Here is a 19,498-nt window from a genome sequence, read left to right on the forward strand (position 1 = left end):
TCACCACCCACCCCTTCCTCCATGGAGCCGCCCCACACAGGTGTCCTAAGCCAGCTGCACTGGTTTTGTGTTGTGTTGACTTTGCTTCATTTGCCCATGTTCTCTGGAGTTCCCTAGCCTGGGGGTGCAAGTGAAGACTGGCCTCGGCAGAAATCCATGTGAACCCTGGCAGCAGAAGTGAACCCTGGCAGCAGAAGTGAAGCCATGGCATCAGACTGGATGGCCCCATGGCCGCTCCCAGGCAGTGGCTCCCCCGGTGCTGAGCGTGGAGGTGGCCCGTGGTTCTGAGTGTGCGTGTTCAGCTCCTCCAGCTTCTCGCATGGGCAGGGGCTCCAGTTCATCCTCCCAGGCTCCGATGGCCCTTGCTTCCCTCACCTCCCAATTCCCCCTCCGAGCCCTGCTGACCTAGAGCAACTTCGGGCCCATCACCAGGAGACGCTGTGCTTTCTGGAGGTCTCACTGGCTCCCTCCCTGGGCCCTGTGCAGTGGCTTTCCTCTGCTCCCTCCTGTGCCCTTGTGGACATCTGCATGCTGAGCTTCTCCCAGGACTCCATGAGGCCTGATTTCTGAGATGAATGCATTAGGCTGTGTCATTTGCGATGGCCCAGCTCCCCTTCCCACTTTCTAATTCATACTAAGTCATCAGGGTGCCCCCCTCCTCCATCTGATGGAAAACCCCCCAATGGTAGCTTTCCTCAATTAACTCTGAGTCTGAGCCAGGCTGGGACCCAGGACCTGGGACCCTTTGCTGCAGTGCTCGCACCTGGACAAACGTCTCCTCCAGCAACAAAATACAAAGGAACCATCAGGGATTAAAAACAATTGCTTGCATGAGCAGTTGGGGCAAATTATGGACAACAAGATACACAGAGACCAAGAACCCAAGTGCCACTTGTGAAGAGCTGGGGACAGGAACGAAAGCAGGGTGCTGTGCATTGCCCCCTGTACTCAATACCACCCAAGGATGGTCAAACCACCTAAGTCACCCCTCCAGCCCGATCCTTGGATCCACCCCTGCTCTCACCCTGTAGAAGGAACTGCTCATCCTCGTCAGGGAGTGAGCAAATGAATCCTGTTACTTGTTTTCATCCCCTCTATTCAGCGGGGATCCCCATAAAGCCTTGCCTGATTTTCTTGTCTGGCTTCTGATCAATTTTTATTGATCGAGGAGGCCAAGAACCCTGGTTGGTAACAGGTCCTGAAGCCCTTTTGAAGCCATCCTCATCAACTCAAAGCCCAGGTGCACACGCATGACTCTTCTCCCTGGAGTCCAGCACATTTATACAGCATTCCACCTGCCTTCCTCTGTGACCTCAGTTTTCCACAGATCTGTCTCTCCCCTCCATGTTCTGCAGGCTCTCTACTGTCAAAGACAGGATCTCATGGTTTGTATTTTTCTTTCCTCAGTGCCTGGAACAAACGCATATTTGTGAAATAACCCTAAGACAGGGGAGGTGGAATAAAAATGGGATATGTGTTTCTAAAGGTCGGACATGAGGGGAAAGGCTGAGTGAGAAGAGCTGGAATTGAAGAATTCCATATTTCTAGGCAGGAGGGTCTGTACAAGCTTTCGTAGGCATAAGGATGACTTGGGGAGCTTGTTCAGAATGCAGACTCCTAGTGCCACACTTTCAAATATTCTGATTTAGCTGGTTTGGAGCAGGGCCTACAACTCTCCAGTTTAAGGAGACACAAGGGCTCCTGAGGAAGAGGGTCCTCAGAGCACAGCTCCGAACCACCAGCAAAAAGAACACAGTGGTGGGAAGGATGCTAAGGTCAGCAGTTCTCAGACAAAGCTGTTCTGAATCACTTGGTGGGCGAAGGTAGGGAGAGCGAGGAAGACTTGATAAAAATGCAGTTTCCTGGGCTCTGCCCAATTTCTCAGAATCAGAATCAGAGGTACCTTGACAGACATAGGCATCGGGGTGGAGAGTCAGGAACTAGACTCTCAGTCTTGAGACCCTGAGGCAGAGGTGTGAGCTTCCTGGCACCTGCCCCACCCCGAACATTCCTCCTAGGAAGCCGAGGGTACAGGTGCGGGTTGTCCCCAGATGTAGGTGACCAGTAGTCTCTTTTGGTTACAATAGAGGTCCTAGAAAAACGATCAGGAGCTTTTGGAAAAATACTGGATTAAGAAAAAGACAAATAGAACGGATTCACAGAAAGAACAAAGAATCGGAAGGACAAAGCTCTCTCTGTAATTTTCCCACCGAGTTTTCCCTGTGGGCTCTGTGTCTAGGGACCCCTCTCCAACGGCGCTCCGTATAATCTGGACCTGCACCATTTAATATGGTAACCAGCTTCCAGCGCTCAAAATGGCAAGACCAAGAAGCCGAAGCCTGAATTTTAATTGTGATTTATTCAAAACGCAAAAACTAACACTCATTCAGTTATTGGAAGATGTTTAGGTATATTTGAAACAACTTGGATACGCAAATCCGATTTTCAACAGTACATTTTATGAAATGTAAATGTAGGTCAAATAAGTCTGATGAAAATTCAGTGTCCAAAATGCAATGGGCTGCGGGGTATAAAATACACATGAAATTTCAAAAACTCGGTGTGAAAAATATTTAATACGTTTTAATTTGGTTTTATGTTTAAATGATAATTTTGGAGATATTGGGTTTAAGTAAAATAAGTTATTAAAATTAATTTCACCGTTTTCTTTTTAGATGTGGAGTGTAGCTACTGGGAAGCTGAAATTAAGTAAGTAGCTAGCATTATGTTCATATTGGACAGTTCAGTGCAGTCAAGATTATGTAAACCTTGACCCTGAATGTTGTCACTGAATATTTTTAAACCATCTTGGAACGTTACTCTATAGACAGAAATGCGTGTATAAAGTTGTCATTCCAGAGGACCACAGACTGAATCCAAAGATGCTACATTTTGGAAACTCAGTCTTTTCTGGATCTCGCCTCTACCCACCTCCACCCATGATGGAGCAGCCTCCAGGGTAGCTGACAAGTCCCTTCTGAAAAGAAGCCTTGGGATTTTCAACTCCCAGTCTGGTGTCTACACACCGTGAGCACCCTCTACCTCCAGCAGCATTCCTTTCAAGCGACTTCGGCTTATTTCAAACCAGCCCAAATAGTTCAAGAACTAGCATTGATCAGAATTTTCCAAATATTATACTGCTAGCTGTCAAAGAAGACCCAACAGTATTTTAAATAAAATCAATGGCATCTCTCTCCAAAGGGACCAGGTACAAAACCAGCTGCTCCTTAGGTTAAACTCTGGCATGTTTGCTAAATAAACTACCAAACAGAAAACGACATTCTTTTAAAAATTCCTTCTAACAGGTCTCATCCCCCTGAAAACTGCTTTGTTTGTTACCAGGTGCTTACTCACACCTTGAGCAGAGGGTTCTCACTCAGGGTCCATCCACCACTCCTCAACATTACAGCCGTGGCTAGAATAAAAGGGATCCACAATGGTGGAAGGTCTTTTCTGGTTTTTTTTTTCCTCCACTGATTAGCAGCTGAAATTCAGCATGTCCTTCAAATTTCAGGGCTTCCCTAATAGCTCACCTGGTAAAGAATCTGCCTGCAGTGTGGGAGACCTGGGTTCGATCCCTAGGTTGGGAAGATCCCCTGGAGAAGGGAACAGCTACCCACTCCAGTATTCTGGCCTGGAGAATTCCATACAGTGTACAGTCCATGGGTCATAAAAAGTCGGACACGACTGAGTGACTTTCACTTCACCTCACTTCAAATTTCAAGGCAAGCAACAAACTATATTACTATTATCAGGACCTATGATATCAGCAATAAAAATCACAGCTTTTTTTTTTCTCATAACAACACAATTATTTCAGAAATCCTGAAATATGATTTATGCACATCATAACTTTATGGTAGTTAATTCTTCCTGACTATAGCACCTCATGGGCTTCCCGGGTGGCGCTAGTGGTAAAGAACCCTCCTGCCAGTGCAGGAGACTTACGAGATGCGGGTTAGATCCCTGGGTCAGAAAGATCCCCTGGAGAAGAGCATGATGACACATTCCAGTTTTGTTTTTTTTTTTGCTGGGCCAGGCCATGCATCACCCGCCTCCTGGACCGCCCCGGGCCCCCAACCCCCAGACACATTCCAGTTTTCTCGCCTGGAGAATGCCATGGACAGAGGAGCCTAGCAGGCAACACTCCACAAGGCTACAAAGAGTCGGACACGACTGAAGCAACTCAGCACGCACACATGCACAGCAGCACCTCATAACACAGAGGCAACTCCTGGTCCATCTCTAATCTGGTCATTGTGGATGAGGTGCTTTCTCCACCTGGCGATCCAGACACAGAACATGCTTTATGGTCTTACCTGTCTACACTTGCTTGTCCTTCATGGACACATGGGAAGAAATCAGCTATTTAAATTATTTGTCAGAGTTTTGCAAAAATGAGAATTTGTAACTCTTTGTAAGTTAGCATTGTTTTTTGAAATATGATGGGTGAGTCAGCTACAAGTCTTTACCAGGCATATTCAAACACATCTGATGGTTAAGCTAACTAAAGTGTGTTATTTAAAGTCATTTTTAAAATACGGTGACAGATTGGGCACCATGCATAAGGTTGTAAGTTCTGTGAAAATCAGTGTGTTTCTGCATTTTTTTTGTTCTTAGTAATTCTACATACCTTTTATGTTTTGACTTTTTTTGTATTTTATTTAAACAAATAAAAGTATTAATTTTAACATTAATATTTTAAATTTTATTTAAACAAAATAAAATGTAAAAAAAAAATAGTAAGTGTACATAGATTTCATAGACTGCCAAAAGAATACATAGCAGGAAAAAAGTTAAAACCCCCTTACCCAAGCCTTCAGTTCAGTTCAGTCTCTCAGCCGTGTCCAATTCTTTGCGACCCCATGAATCGCAGCACGCCAGGCCTCCCTGTCCATCACCATCTCCCAGAATTCACCCAAGCCTTACAGGACTCCAAATACCCATGTGTTTTTAACTCAGGGCACCTGCTTCTGGTAGAATCCACAGGGTTACCCAGCGCCCATCAGGATCACCCTCACACTGCCTTCTCGGCCCACAATTGAGTAGCAGAAAGTCTCTCTGTGTTTCAGTCTCTATTCTTGCCAGCACACAGCAAAGGTAGAGAAAGGCACCTGGCTGTTTACAGAAGCCATGGTGCACAGCTTCACCTGAGAAAGCCCTGGAAGCTGACGATGACTGAGAGATTTTGGAGCCTGTGGAGCAAACAGTAACCTCCTAGTAATTCAGTAAAACACCATTAACTGTTCTTAGAAACCAGCTGGCTCTTCCACCCTCAATATGAAAAGCGCATTAAAATTTTACCTGTTATTTCTGAAGCTACTTCCCTTCATGGGTTGAGTACAACACGAATGTATATTTAGAAGCAGTACAGCACCTTCCAATTAAAAAGAAAGTGGAGTGAGGCTTCCACAGTAAAACCAGGCTGGGCAGAAGAAAGTGATGCCTGATGGAAGCCCACATTTCTCAGCGCTGTTGTCCCAACATTCAGAAACACCCCTGGCTTAAAAACAACATTGTTGCTTTTAGAAATTTTATTCTTCTTTTTTTTTTAAGCACCAAAACCAAGATTCAGCCCACAATTTAACATTGTCAATACATCCTCTTCATTACACAATGACACGCCAACTGCTACCTAAGACGTCAGACTCTTCAAACCCCACACCCACACGTCGTGAACTCATCTGCACCCAGATATGAATAAAGAGGAAGAGCATCTTGAGGAAATAGCATCTCCATGCTCAAATGGCAAAAGCCGTGGAGTAAAGTCCTCCTAGCGTCTGAGGGAATCTCTTGGAGGAACAAGAAAGACCCCAAGAGCCACCGTGTTCTCAGAAAAAAATCACATCCTTCCATGACAACCTGCCCACTGGGTATTTAAAGTGAAAAAGGACCTTGGAAGTCCTTTCCAATTTTGAGATCCTAAGATTCTCTTATAAAGAAATGATTTTTCTTTGTTACTTGACTAAACTAAAGGTAATAATGTGTTGGTAGGTCAGCAGCTTCAGATCAGATCAGATCAGATCAGGCGCTCAGTCGTGTCCGACTCTTCGCGACCCCATGAATTGCAGCACGCCAGGCCTCCCTGTCCATCACCAACTCCCAGAGTTCACTCAGACTCACGTCCATCGAGTCAGTGATGCCATCCAGCCATCTCATCCTCTGTCGTCCCCTTCTCCTCCTGCCCCCAGTCCCTCCCAGCATCAGAGTCTTTTCCAACGAGTCAACTCTTCAAGTGAGGTGGCCAAAGTACTGGAGTTTCAGCTTCAGCTGGAGTTTCAGCTTCAGCATCATTCCTTCCAAAGAAATCCCAGGGCTGATCTCCTTCAAAATGGACTGGTTGGATCTCCTTGCAGTCCAAGGGACTCTCAAGAGTCTTCTCCAACACCACAGTTCAAAAGCATCAATTCTTCAGCGCTCAGCCTTCTTCACAGTCCAACTCTCACATCCATACATGACCACAGGAAAAACCATAGCCTTGACTAGACGAACCTCTGTTGGCAAAGTAATGTCTCAGCTTTTGAATATGCTATCTAGGTTGGTTATAACTTTCCTTCCAAGGAGTAAGCATCTTTTAATTTCATGGCTGCAGTCACCATCTGTAGTGATTTTGGAGCCCAGAAAAATAAAGTCTGACACTGTTTCCCCATCTATTTCCCATGAAGTAGTGGGACCAGATGCCATGATCTTCATTTTCTGAATGTTGAGCCAACTTTTTCACTCTCTACTTTCACTTTCATCAAGAGGCTTTTGAGTTCCTCTTCACTTTCTGCCATAAGGGTGGTGTCATCTGCATATCTGAGGTTAGTGATATTTCTCCCAGCAATCTTGATTCCAGCTTGTGTTTCTTCCAGTCCAGCGTTTCTCATGATGTACTCTAGGTCAGCAGCTTAACTCAGCATTTTCTTATGGAGAATCGGTCCAGGAGACCTTATGTGGGGTGAACGAGGAAAAAACTCAGACTACTCACAGCTTCTTCTCTACAAGAATTATTTTTCCTTCATCTCCAAAACCACGATTGCAGGAAATTTCCAACACTCAAATGAACTGTTTTCCAAATGTTCGTTTATCAACTGAACGTTTCCCACTCCGTTCATTAGTGTTCATTCATTCTTTCATTTGACAAGAAATTACTGAGTGCCTACTAAGTGCCAAGCTGGCAGTGAGCATGAGATATCATGCCATGAAAAAGGCACATCTTTTCCCAGAGATGTTTCACAAGGTGGCTAGGTACCAGGCTAATCTATAGCAACCTCCTGTATTAGTCATCTCAGGCTGCCATAACAGAATACCATAGACTAGGTGCAACGGGAATTTTGTTTCTCTCAGTTTTAGCGACTGGAAGTCCAAGATCAGGTGCCAGCATGGGCAGTGTCTGGTGAGGGCCCTCTCCTTGGGTCACAGAAGACCCTGTTCTTCCTGTATGCTCGCGTGGCCCTTCCTGGGTGTATGTCCGTGGAAAGAGAGGAAGGGAACTCTCACTGTCTGGCCCCATCATCCTGACCTCTTGCAACCCTAATCACTGCCCAGAGGTCCCATCTCCAAACAACATCACATTAGGGGTTGCGGCTCCAACACCTCCTTCACAGTAAATATGCTATTTGACCCATAATGTTAATTTCTATAGACCTAAGTGTTTCATTGCCAACACAGGTCTGTCTAGTCAAGGCTATGGTTTTTCCTGTGGTCATGTATGGATGTGGGAGTTGGACTGTGAAGAAGGCTGAGCGCCGAAGAATTGATGCTTTTGAACTGTGGTGTTGGAGAAGACTCTTGAGAGTCCCTTGGACTGCAAGGAGATCCAACCAGTCCATTCTGAAGGAGATCAGCCCTGGGTGTTCTTTGGAAGGAATGATGCTAAAGCTGAAACTCCAGTACTTTGGCCACCTCACTTGAAGAGTTGACTCGTTGGAAAAGACTCTGATGCTGGGAGGGATTGGGGGCGGGTGGAGAAGGGGACAACAGAGGATGAGATGGCTGGATGGCATCACCGACTCGATGGACGTGAGTCTGAGTGAACTCCGGCAGTTGGTGATGGACAGGGAGGCCTGGCGTGCTGCGATTCATGGGGTCGGACACGACTGAGCGACTGAACTGAACTGAAGTGTTTCATAGGGCTTCCCAGGTGGCGCTAGTGGTAAAGAACCTGCTTGCCAACGCAAGAGATGTAAGGGATGCGGGTTCGACCCCTGGGTGGGGAAGATCCCCTGGAGGAAGAAATGGCAACCCACTCCAATATTCCTACCTGGAAAATCCCATGGACAGAGGAGCCTGGCAGGTTACAGTCCATGGGGTCGCAAAGAGTCAGACACACTGAAGCAACTTAGCATGCACGCACACATGCAAGTGTTTCGTATCCACCTCAGAAGAGTAAGCCCTTGGCTTCTCTGCAGTTTGGCTCCTGCAGAGGTTGGTGAGGAAGAGGCACCGATAGGGGGCGGGGGCCACAGTAACATCAGACACCTCAGTCCTGAGGGCCCAGGTGGCTCAGCGCTTGGAGGAGACTGAGGCAAACCAAGGCTCAGGTCAGATCCTGGAGCGGAGGTGGCAGTGTTCTGCAGTGGGGCCAGAATCTAGCTCTGATGCAATTTTCAGAGACAGCTGTCCTGACTTCAAGGCCCGCCTGTAACTCTGAAGTGTCTCCTGATCAAGTTCAATTAGGAAATGCCACGAAATGAATATAGATAACACAAAATCAGAGTAACAACAGGATTCAAGGCATTGTAATCAGCCTGAAAAGAAAGTGTTAGTTGCTCAGTCATGTCTGACTCTTTGTGACTCCATGGAGTGTAGCCCACCAGGTTCCTCTGTCCATGGAATTCTCCAGGCAAGAATACTGGAGTGGGCTGCTGTGCCCTCCTCCAGGCGATCTTCCTGACCCAGGGATAGAACCTGGGGCTTCTGCATTGCAGGCAGACCCTTTACCATCTGGGACCACCAGGAAAGCCAGTTTTCACAAAGCTGAAGTGACAGAGTGCTTTTCACCAGGCCTGATGAGGTAGGCTGGGGGCCTGTCCACCCCTCTACTGTACAGAAGCCAGCATCCACCAAGCTCCCTCAGCTAGAAATAATTCTACTCTCCTCTTAAGGTATGATCATTTCTGTAAAAGCCTGCATGGTCAAAGCCAACCTGGAATGGAAAGGACTCCAAAGAGAGGAACTTGCACAAATGGAAGTGCAGATCCTGACATGACCCCAACTAACACCTCACAGGGCTGACTGCACCTCGAAGGAACAGGCACCACACACGGCGTGGAGGCTGCATGCCCCCTCTTCCCCACAATCCTGAATCCAAGCAGAAGCAATGAATAGCTCTCAGCTGGATCTGTGACATCCAGCCTTTCCAAATGGCATGTCAAGCTCCTTGAGAAGTTTTTAACAGAATGAAGGAGAAAAAACACCCCTCCATTTCTCTTCCCCCATCGATCATTAAAATTAAAAAGGCAGGTGAGGATACCCAGGAAGCTCTGGATGAATGAGATGGGATCAGGCTTGGGGGGCACTGAGGGCGGGGCTCTGCCCACAGCACACAGGGCCCCAGGCCCAATTCTAACCCATGTCTGGCACTTTGCAAGGGCTTTTATCTCCGTAGTCCAAAAGGTTCCTCACCCCAAGGCCGGTAGGACAAGAAACAGCAGAGCCACGTGGCAGAAAACCAGAGCTCTTGAGGGTCTCTCACCTGTGGCCTCATAGTGACTGTCGGTGTTAGCCCCTCAGTCGTGTCAGACTCCTTGCAACCCCATGGACTGGAGCCCCCCAGGCTCCTCTGTCGTGGAACTTTCCAGGCATGAATACTGGAGTGAATCGCCATTCCCTTTCCAGGGGATCTTCCTGACCCAGGAATTGCACCTAGGTCTCCTGCGCTGACGGCAGAGTCTTTACCAGCTGCACTGACGGCAGAGACTTTACCAGCTGCACTGATGGCAGAGTCTTTACCAGCTGAGCCACCAGGGATGCGACTGTCAGAACCACATTCAAAATGGGGTCCCGTGTTCGACTGCAACCTTATGGGGACACAGTTTGAGGATCTGGAGTCCCCGTCTCTTACAGGAGATTGGATACAGCCTCTGGATATGCTTTGCTTTGTTTATTTTGCTTATTTTTTTTAATTGAATTAGTTCTACCATTAAACATCAGGAGCTTTTGCATGTGAATCCAGATGTCTGACTTTTGGGGGGAAATCCAAAGCTTAGACCTGTGCTGCTGCGGGCAGGAGGACGGCAGGGCTAAGAGGAGGCCGCGGGGCACTCCGCCCATAAGCCAGGTGTGACCAAAGCCCCACTCCTCCCACTGGCTCACGCTCAGCCGCACAAAGCCTCACACACTGTGCTGCTCTTCTCTTCTGCGCCTCTGGTCACGGGACCCTCCTTCTCCTGAGAGGCCACCAGCTGTCTTGCCAGTTACACGGGCTTTTATCATGTCTTTTTTGGATTCGCTGCAAATGCCCCTGGCTCCGTAAAGTCCATTCTGATATGCCTGGAAGAGCGAATCAGGCTTTGTTTAAGTCTCTTCGACATTTTCTTGCGCTTGTTTTACTGGACCATACATGCACTGTTCAGTTCTGGGTACAGAGTAAGCAATCCCCAATGTGGTGATCAATACTAAAATGGAAGACTTACCATGCATCAGAGACTATTCAAAGTGCCTTATACACACTAACTCACTTTAGCCCCACGACAACCAGTTATACCCATTTGATGTAGAGAAAACTGAGGTGTGTTAAAAGTTAGGACAGCCTCCCAGATTCTCTGACCCAACTGTTAAGTGGCAGAAGAGGCAAGAGAATGGAGTCTGGCGACGTCTGGATGAGAAGGTGGATTGAATGGACCCTTAGGCAGGAGGAAGGGAGGGAAAGAAGAAGGGAAAGCAAGAGAGAAGGAAAGACAGATGAGCTGTCAGGAGTTGGTAAGAGCAGATGGAGGCGTTTTCGTGGCAGGAACTGCAGTCTTTGGGTGGGGGCAGGGGCTGTGGTGTGAGCGTCATTTTTAACAGTAGACTCTCTGGGCAGACTGCCCTGCTTCAGAACGTCAGTCAATTTCTGGGGTGTAGACGGCTGACCACAGCTGACGGCAAGCTGCCGTATGAGCCCACCCAGTGCAGAGCTTGAGAGAAGAGGTGTGAAGCCTAACACACTTACTAGCTAGTACTAAATAGTACGAGCACACCAGCTTGAATGCCTCAGGGTGCAGAAGTGGAAAATGCCCGCTGAAGACACAGGCAGGTGAGGAAGGACCCACTAAAGCATCATAAGGACCCACTTCTTCTAGAGGCAACCAGGAGCGCCTGAATCGTTTTCAGCGGGGAGGGACATGACTCCACCGTTATGAAGGGTCAGACGCAGATGAGCACACCGTCTACACTTCAGGAGCTCCTCCTCTGTCTCTCCTGAGCGATGACTCTTGCTAGGAAAGCTATCAACCATCCCGCTCCTTCCCGACTCCATCCCTGTGCCTGCCGGCTTCCTCTCCTCCATCCCCTCACTCGAGTCGCAGCCCCTCGGGGTGGTGGGGAGTCTCCAGCTGTCACTGCTGGATCTGTGCTATCTAAGGAAGGCAGCGCAAAGCAGTGAGCCTGAACCATCTTACAGAGGGAGCCTGGTCTGGAGAGTATAAACGAAACAATGCCACTGCAGACCACAGTGCTGGAAGGGGCTTTAGAAACCAGCTGGCTTCCAAACACCCTCTCACCAAGGAAGGAGAGCAGAAGGCAATTGTCTTAGCCAGCCCAAAGACCCCGAGCTGGTAAGGTCCAGAGCTGGACCTAGAACCAAGCTGCCTGGCTCCCGGTCGAATACTCTACGTGCACATAAAGACGATGTTTCTGAGATGCTGCGTACCCCCTACAGAGTCAAAGGCTTTCTTAGAAGAGTCTTTTTTTTTCTACCTAGCTGGTTCCACTTCACCAGCTGGAACAGACAGACACAAGGCAATCTCCAGAAGCAGGGACCTGCTGCCACTTCCCCCAGCACAGGACAACCCGAGCCATCTGCTCAGGGAACACGCTGTGACCTCGGTCCACCTCCCTCACTCGAGGTCTTATGATCCAGTCTAAGGACTCTCCAGGTCCTGGGCTCTTCCCACGGGGCCTCCCTCCACCTGCCTGCACTGAGGCCATTTCCTGGTAAGTAGGATGGGCAGGGACAGGAAGTGAACCTTGCAAAGCCATTGTGCCAGCTCTGCTTTGGGAAAAAAAAAAAAAAGATTGTTGGAGAAGGTGAAACCTTCTGCTGAATTGCACCGTAGTCTAATAATTCAGCCTCGCTTCAGGTGAAATTGGCCAAGGCTTCAGGACATCTGGCCAAGGCAGCAATCGGGAACTGAAATGCAGGCCAGCGTTCACCCAGCCAGGACCCAGAGGCTGCAGCTATTCCAAGGAAGCCCATTGTCCAGTCCTTACAAAGGCTTCCTCCAGCCTGGCTGCGGCCTGCCTCATGGCTTCTTTCAGCTAGAGTTGTTCTCCACTTCCCAAAGCCCATCAGTAGCCACCACCATGACCCCTGGGAATAGGGCAGATAATGACAATCCCTTGGGCCAGAGAAGGGAAAACTGATCTGGGGAGAGAGACCTCGGGGAGGTGATGGCAGCTGAAAGAAAGAAAAGAAAGTGAAGCCGCTCAGTCGTGTCCAACTCTTCGTGACCCCACGGACTGTAGCCCACCAGGCTCCTCTGTCCATGTGATTTTCCAGGCAAGAATACTGGAGTAGGTTGCCATTTCCTTCTCCAGGGGATCTTCCTGACCCAGGGATCAAACCTGGGTTCCCCACATTGCAGGTAGACGCTTTACCATCTGAGCCACCAGGGAAGTGGTGGATAGCAGAGGAGGGACCTTCCGTTACCATTTGCCCAGGCCCATCCCAATTCACACCCACTTTGTACAGCAACAACTAGGCTCCCTTTCATTCTTGAAAGTACCTGATCGTCTGTGGTCACTCTAGCCACAGACCTCTCCAAGGCGTCTATCAACAGAATTCCAAGAATCCATGAACTTGAATATGACAACAGTCATGAATGTGCTTCCCAACAACAAGCTATAATGTAGCATTTCATTCTATTATAAATGCAGGCCACAAACTTTAGATGAAGTACGGGTACCAGCGACGCTGTCACCCAAACATACAAATGGGATGTTTTCCTATCGTGGTTCAGGCCTGCAGTTACCCAAGGCTGCATCACGCTCACCCAATTATTGGTCTATGTCCGATCTTGTTACACTGACACTCGTAGGTCACAGTGGTTTATGTAGAATGTAAAATGGTCTCAATAAGATTTGTGTTATAATCTTACGCATTGCAATGTGTACATTGAAAAGCATCGTTCCAGGGTCCCTAAACTTGTCAGACCGCCAAAGGGCACCATGGCATAGATAAGATTAAGAGGCTTTGGCCTGGTGTTGCAGAAGCCACCTTCGCCAAGGACAGAGGACGTGGGAAAGAAATCCTGCCCTTTAGGTGAGGTCTCAGCCTGCCACTGAGTTGATCCAGACCTTGAGGAATTACACAGGTGCACCCCGACAGCTTGCACACCTCTTCTGCAGGCCTTGAGCATTCCCATTAGCTTTGTTCATCTTCTCTTATTTTTATGCCTTTCTTTATCTGTTGGGTTTGGCTTAAACCAAGTATCTGTTCATCTTCCGCTGCTGATCGCTGGGCCCTCTTCCTTTGGGTGGCCCATTTCCGCTGACTCTTGCCCCCCCCACCCCCGTTTTCCCCTACCCCCTCCCGGACCTGTCTCCTGGGCCTCCTGACCCGGCGGGCTCTCTAGCCTTCCCTTTTCCACAGGTTTTGTAGCAGGTGCTTTGTGCACCAAGGGTCTCATACTATCTTTCACTGGGGCAGGGTATTCATTCTGTTGATAGGAAGTGCTTTTGAGAAGCAACTAAAAAACAGACTGCCCACCCAAATAAATGACTCCAAAACAGTCCACGGCAGGAGATGCTATTACTCTGACAACCCAAGCTTAAATGTACTCTGTAGAAAGGATGACAAACATTCCTGCTTGATAATCCCTCATGACCAGATGTCTAGGGAAGGTCAGCAAGCTGGGACCGGGATTCCTCTCAGAGCATAAATTCCCAGTGTAGCCACAGAAAGGATCCTGCTTAGTCACTGCTACCCGGGTGAGCCCTCTGTATGCAGGCCTATACAAGCACTGCTTTTCTCGATCAGGACGGAGGGCAGACTCGAGAAGTCAGTGTGACTTAAGATCTTTGTGCTTTAGCTCTGGACAAATATACAAGGGCCCTGTGCCTTCTCCCTCCTCCCACTAGGGGAAATTTGTGTCCTGAAACAGCCATCTCCCCCAGCAAGGGACTGACTTATATGCAGACTGAAAAGTCTATCAATGATCTAAAGAAAAGAAGAAGAGGGAAAGAAGGCAGGAAAAAAGAAAGAAAGAAGGAATCAATCTAAATTTTGTCACTCCATGCTTAAGAGTGACTCACAATATTATATATTTTTATTTTTTATATTTGTCTCCATTTTACTTCTACTAAAAGGCACAAATCCTTTTTCAAACACTGTCTCAAATCCTTTTTTCAAAACCTGTCCCTGGACAAGTATTAACATAAAAAGCAGCTCAGAGAGTTTAGGAGAAATTGAAACCATAAATTTTATAACAGCTGTTAATTTATCCTCCAAAAGAAAAAAGTCTTTATCAGAGTGGTTCTTTTTCTGTACATGCATGCATGCATGCTAAGTCACTTCAGTCATGTCCAACTCTGTGCAACCCTATGGACTGTAGCCCACCAGGCTCTTCTGTCCATGGGAGTCTCCAAGCAAGAATACTGAGTGGGTTGCCATGCCCTCCTCCAGGGGATCTTCCCAACCCAGGGATCGAACCTGCATCTCTTAAGTCTCCTGCATTGGCAGGTAGGTTCTTTACCACTGGCAACACCTGGAAAGCCCTTTTCAATACTTAATTCATATTTAAAAAAATTTTTTTTAATATTATACAGTCCTTACCCTTAACTTACTCACTTTGGGAAAATATAGTCCAAACTTTTCGGGTCTGGAGAAGGTTGCAGACTTCATTCTTACCTCAAATGGCCATTTCATATGTCATGTTGTGATGCATTAATTCACCAAGTTTTTACAAAGCACAGATGGGTATATACCAGTATGTCAGATCTAAAAGCTGTCATTATAGTTCCCAACCACTTGTAGAATAAAGCTCATCATAGCTACAATCTGAAGATAAATCCTGTGGATTATTTAAATCTAGATTAAGATATTATATTTTTATTTAAAATAAAGCCAATGAAGAAATAGCTTCTCAGGTTCTACTTGGCTATATTTTCTTTTCCTTATTTTCCCCCTGTCATCACCTTCAAATTCCACAGATCCTTATTATTTGGATTCTCTTGTTAATAAAAACAGGTCAAATTCAGATGCTGTGGTTCTTGATTCTCTTATTTTTAACTATCTCACCAAAACTGAGAATTTTAATTCTTACTATGTATTGTATAACAATATTATTCATTGCGTTCCAAATAAAAAGGTTTCATGTGTTTCATAACCTCTTCCCAGAGCATGTTGCTCAATAATAATAGTTATTCTGTCAACAAACTTGTGTTTATATGGTTTAAGATAAATATACCCCCAATGAATTGTCCCCGTAGAAGCGCTGTGTGGGCCTCGGGCAGTGAGTGTGTGAGTCAGCAGAGGGGATACGGACCACATACGAGGGACAAGGAGACAAGGAACTCCCCTGGCACGCCGAAAAGCTAGGAACTGGAAACCAGGATGTCCGCCCAGGGGCAAGCAGTGTCTTCCTTCTGTGGTTCCTGAGAGAGACCCCTTCTCTGGGAGGCTGTCGCGCCTGATTTCAATGCCACTGCTCCAACGCTGCGGGAATCCAGCTAAAGCAGCGGCCCCTCCTTCAGAAGATCACCCTTCTGGGATGATTTGAGGTTCAGGGCACTCCCTGCGGACTGGGGCATCGGGACACACTTTTCCCTCCTTATAGTAAAAACAATATGCGTTTCTAATGAACTTTCTAGAAAGTGAATGCTTCCCTTGAGATAACCGCGGACTCTGGGATTCAGATCAGTCAGCCCTGCCGGAAGGGCAGACTGAGGAGGTGGGCAGAAGGGGAGGCAGGAAGGACAGCATCGGGCAGGGCCCACCAAAGCCCTCTGTCACCCAAGCCTCTTTCCACCTCCCCCACCCCTGCCTCACCCCCACGTGGGTGTCCTTGCTGCCTAAGGGCCTCCATCGTGGCTTGTCACAGCAACAGGGGTGAAAAGCTTGTTCCAGGGGACATAAAAGGCACCAGTCTCCACCATCTGCCTGCAACTCTTACCTCCCCCGCCTCAGTGTGAGTCTGAGAAACAGGCTTTCCCAATTTCCTCTCTGTTTACTTTTTGTTGATTCAGCTCCAGGGGAAGAGCATCTTGATACTGTAGCTGCAGGGGAGAAGATAGGGGATGTTCTTAGGAATCAGAATTCTGTCCTACAAGAACACTGAGGGGCATAAGGAATGCCCAAACTGCTAGAGAAAGTCCCCTTTGTTAAAGGGGCTCAGTGAGTGAGACGTGGCAAAGAATAATTTCCCTTTTCTGAGCCCCAAGTATATCTATTTCTGAGCCCCACGTATGTCCGCCAGAAAGATGTGGTTTTTGCCTCAAGTTGACAGCAGCCTAAAGTTTAGGATCAGAAATCAGAAACCAATGATCAGAAATCCAGGAGAAATAATACCAAATCGCATCATAGAATGCAAAAGGATCTTTCCCTCTGAAGTCCGACATTTTCTCTTATTTTCACGAATATCTGTGGGTGGGGGAAGACAGATCCACTCCATTGGACAGAAGGACCTGGCTAAAATGGCTGAGAATGCCTTTAATTTTCTTTAGAATTATTGAAAAGGCTGCATAGTTAGTCTTTTACCAGAAGACTTATAAACGGTCTACTGCAATTTTTGGCAAAAGACATACGTTTGTGGTGGTTTAACCACTCTACAATAGCAGCTTTTTTCTGGTTGTGCAGATGGAGGCATTTATGCCAAATTAGCAAAGAGCTCTACTTTTTTAATAAAGTTTTTCCCTAATCAATTTTTCACAGATTAATTTTAAGATGCTGAGAAACAACCGCAGTGAACCCAATGCATGCGTGCATCAACATGGGCTATTTCAACCAAGGGTCAGAAGACAGTGGTTCTAGTACTAGCAGTGCTAGAAACACACAAAAATGACCTTCATCAGGGAATATCCTTCCACCTCTGGGCTGGGAGGGACAGATCTGAGAAGGCCCTCGCTCTGATATTCTGATTCAGTCATGAGAAATAGACTCTTGCAGAATCCAGTGCCTACAATTTCTGTCTCTAGAGCAGACCCTGCTCACACTCATATCCCCCCTCCCATATCTCCTCACTTTTACAAAGGGGCTTCCCAGGTGGCGCTAGTGGTAAAGAACCTGCCTGTCCATGCAGGAGACATAAGAGACATGGGTTCGATCCCTGGGTCTGGAAGATCCATGGAGGAGGGCATGGCCACCCACTCCAGTATTCTTGCCTGGAGAATGCCATGGGCAGAGGAGCCGGGCGGGCTACAGTCCATGGGGTCGCGAAGAGGCAGACATGACTGAGCGACTTACCACGCGCACTCTCCAAAAGAATCAGAAAAGAAGTCCAGTGCTGGTGGCCACTTCCCTAAATCTGCTTCCAGTGCCAGGATCCCACCCTGCGGAGGTGAGCCCCAAGGGACCAATCAGTGTCACAGCCCCAGGAGCCTCACAGGCCAGCATGGAGCTGCCAACACAGCCCTGGGTTGCAGTAGAAAACTAGGGCCTCACCCACGTCCTGTGGCCAAAGGGTCTTTGGGGGCAAGTGGGGTTCAAAGCAGGGACACACCAACTGTCCTCCACCCAAGACTAACCCGCCCGCCACTTACTGGCTGGGTGACAAAGAGCAAACCGATTACTTTCTCCACCACTTAGTTTTCAAAATAACTCTCCTGCAGGGTTGTGAGCAGGGTTGTGCCCAGGAAACCATCAGAGCCTGGCACAGGGTAAAGGCCAGTGTGAACCACCGTCCCTGCTACCTGGCCCCTCAGAAGAACTCCCCAGCAACCTGCACAAGCACCTTGGTGCGAATTTTAAGTCCTCCGTCAGCAGTTGCCAAGGGGACTTTCCTGGCGGTCCAGGGGTTGAGAATCTGGCTGCCAACATGGGGGACACAGGTCCTCTCCCTGGTCCGGGAGGACTCCACAGGCCAGGGAACAACTGCGCCCGGCGCCGCAACTACTGAAGTCTGAGGGCTCCACCGACCCGGCACCTAGGGAGGGTAGCCCCACTCTCCTGCACCTAGAAAAAGCCTGCCCGCCACAAGACCCACAGCAACCAAAGGAACAATTTCAAAAGAGTTGCCCAAGGACACGTTCAGTCTCTTTCTACAAGCAAAGCAAGTGAGCAGAACCCAAACCAGGCCATAAGCATCCAGAGAGAAGCAGGCCCTGGGAGTCAAAAGCTCAATGGTGAGCTTGAGCGAGGGACTTAATTCTAGGATCCTACCTGGAGAGCCGGGGAATTCTGAAGAGACCAAAGCGGGACTGTGGGGTGTGGCCTTGGCGCTCAAAAGCTGCACCCCAGCCTCGTCCCAGGGCACCCCCTCGCCGCCCCACGACAGCTGCCTGGGGCTCTGGAGCTTGCCTTCGGGAGGCAGGGAGTGCGCGGCCGCAGGGGAATCTGGATGGAGGGGAATGACCCAACTCAGGACTCCTCCCTGAGTCCGGGCCAGTCGATGTCTCTTCCAGAAGGGTCTGCAAAGCCTGGGGCCCAAAAGAGGGGTCTGCGCGGAGCTCTGCTTTCTCCCAGCTCGGATCCAGAGATGTCTGCAGGGGAACCGCAGGGACGAGACAGGGGTCCCCCTCCGAGCCTGCACGTGGAGAGCTGCGCAGGGACGACCCGAGGGTTTCAGGCGCTCTAGATCCAGGCAACGTTCAAACCCCTCTTCTCTGCAGCCGGGAGGAAGCGACCCGGACCGGAGTCTCAGCCAAAGGCGCCACTTTGAGAGGGGCGTGCACTCCTCAGAGAGGAAGGGTTAAACCAGGAGCTGCCAGGCCTTTGACAGCCTAGCGAGTTCCCCGCCGGCCTCCGCGGGGCCGCGGGGTGAGGGGGGCTCCCCTTTCTTCTTCACAGCACTCTAGGGACCCCCCTCCCAATGGCCTTCCCCACCAGATTGCTGGGGTGCCAAGGAGGAGAGGGGCTCTCCTTCCCGCATCTGCCAAGACGTCTGAAACAGCCCAGAGGGTCTACCTGGGGGCAGAGAGGTGGACAGAGTTCCCTCTGCCCGGGGCCCCGGGTCTGGGAGCCAGGCCTCCCCTCCCCTGAGGCCCGCACCCCCTCGCCCCGCGCCCCGCCTTTCCCGCATCCCCTCCGGGAGCAGCGCTCCGGAGCCGCCCGGGGGGCTCGGGGCTCCCCGGGTCGCTCGCTCCGCCCAGGGGGGTGGTGCGGGAGGCGGGGGAGGGGGCTGGCGCTGCAGCTGCGGCCCCTGCGCCGTCCCCCCAC

The 19,498-nt window shown here is 49.0% G+C and overlaps 1 protein-coding gene across 2 annotated transcripts in view; it reads right to left on the bottom strand.

Annotated features, from left to right (window-relative positions):
• LRRC3B (leucine rich repeat containing 3B) overlaps positions 1-19,498 on the bottom strand; it is a 95,894-nt gene that overhangs the window by 74,844 nt on the left and 1,552 nt on the right. The gene's annotated exons all lie outside the window — the stretch shown is intronic.

This window comes from Bison bison, unplaced genomic scaffold (genome assembly GCF_000754665.1).
Source record: "Bison bison bison isolate TAMUID 2011002044 unplaced genomic scaffold, Bison_UMD1.0 scf7180017864236, whole genome shotgun sequence".
Taxonomy (NCBI): domain Eukaryota; kingdom Metazoa; phylum Chordata; class Mammalia; order Artiodactyla; family Bovidae; genus Bison; species Bison bison.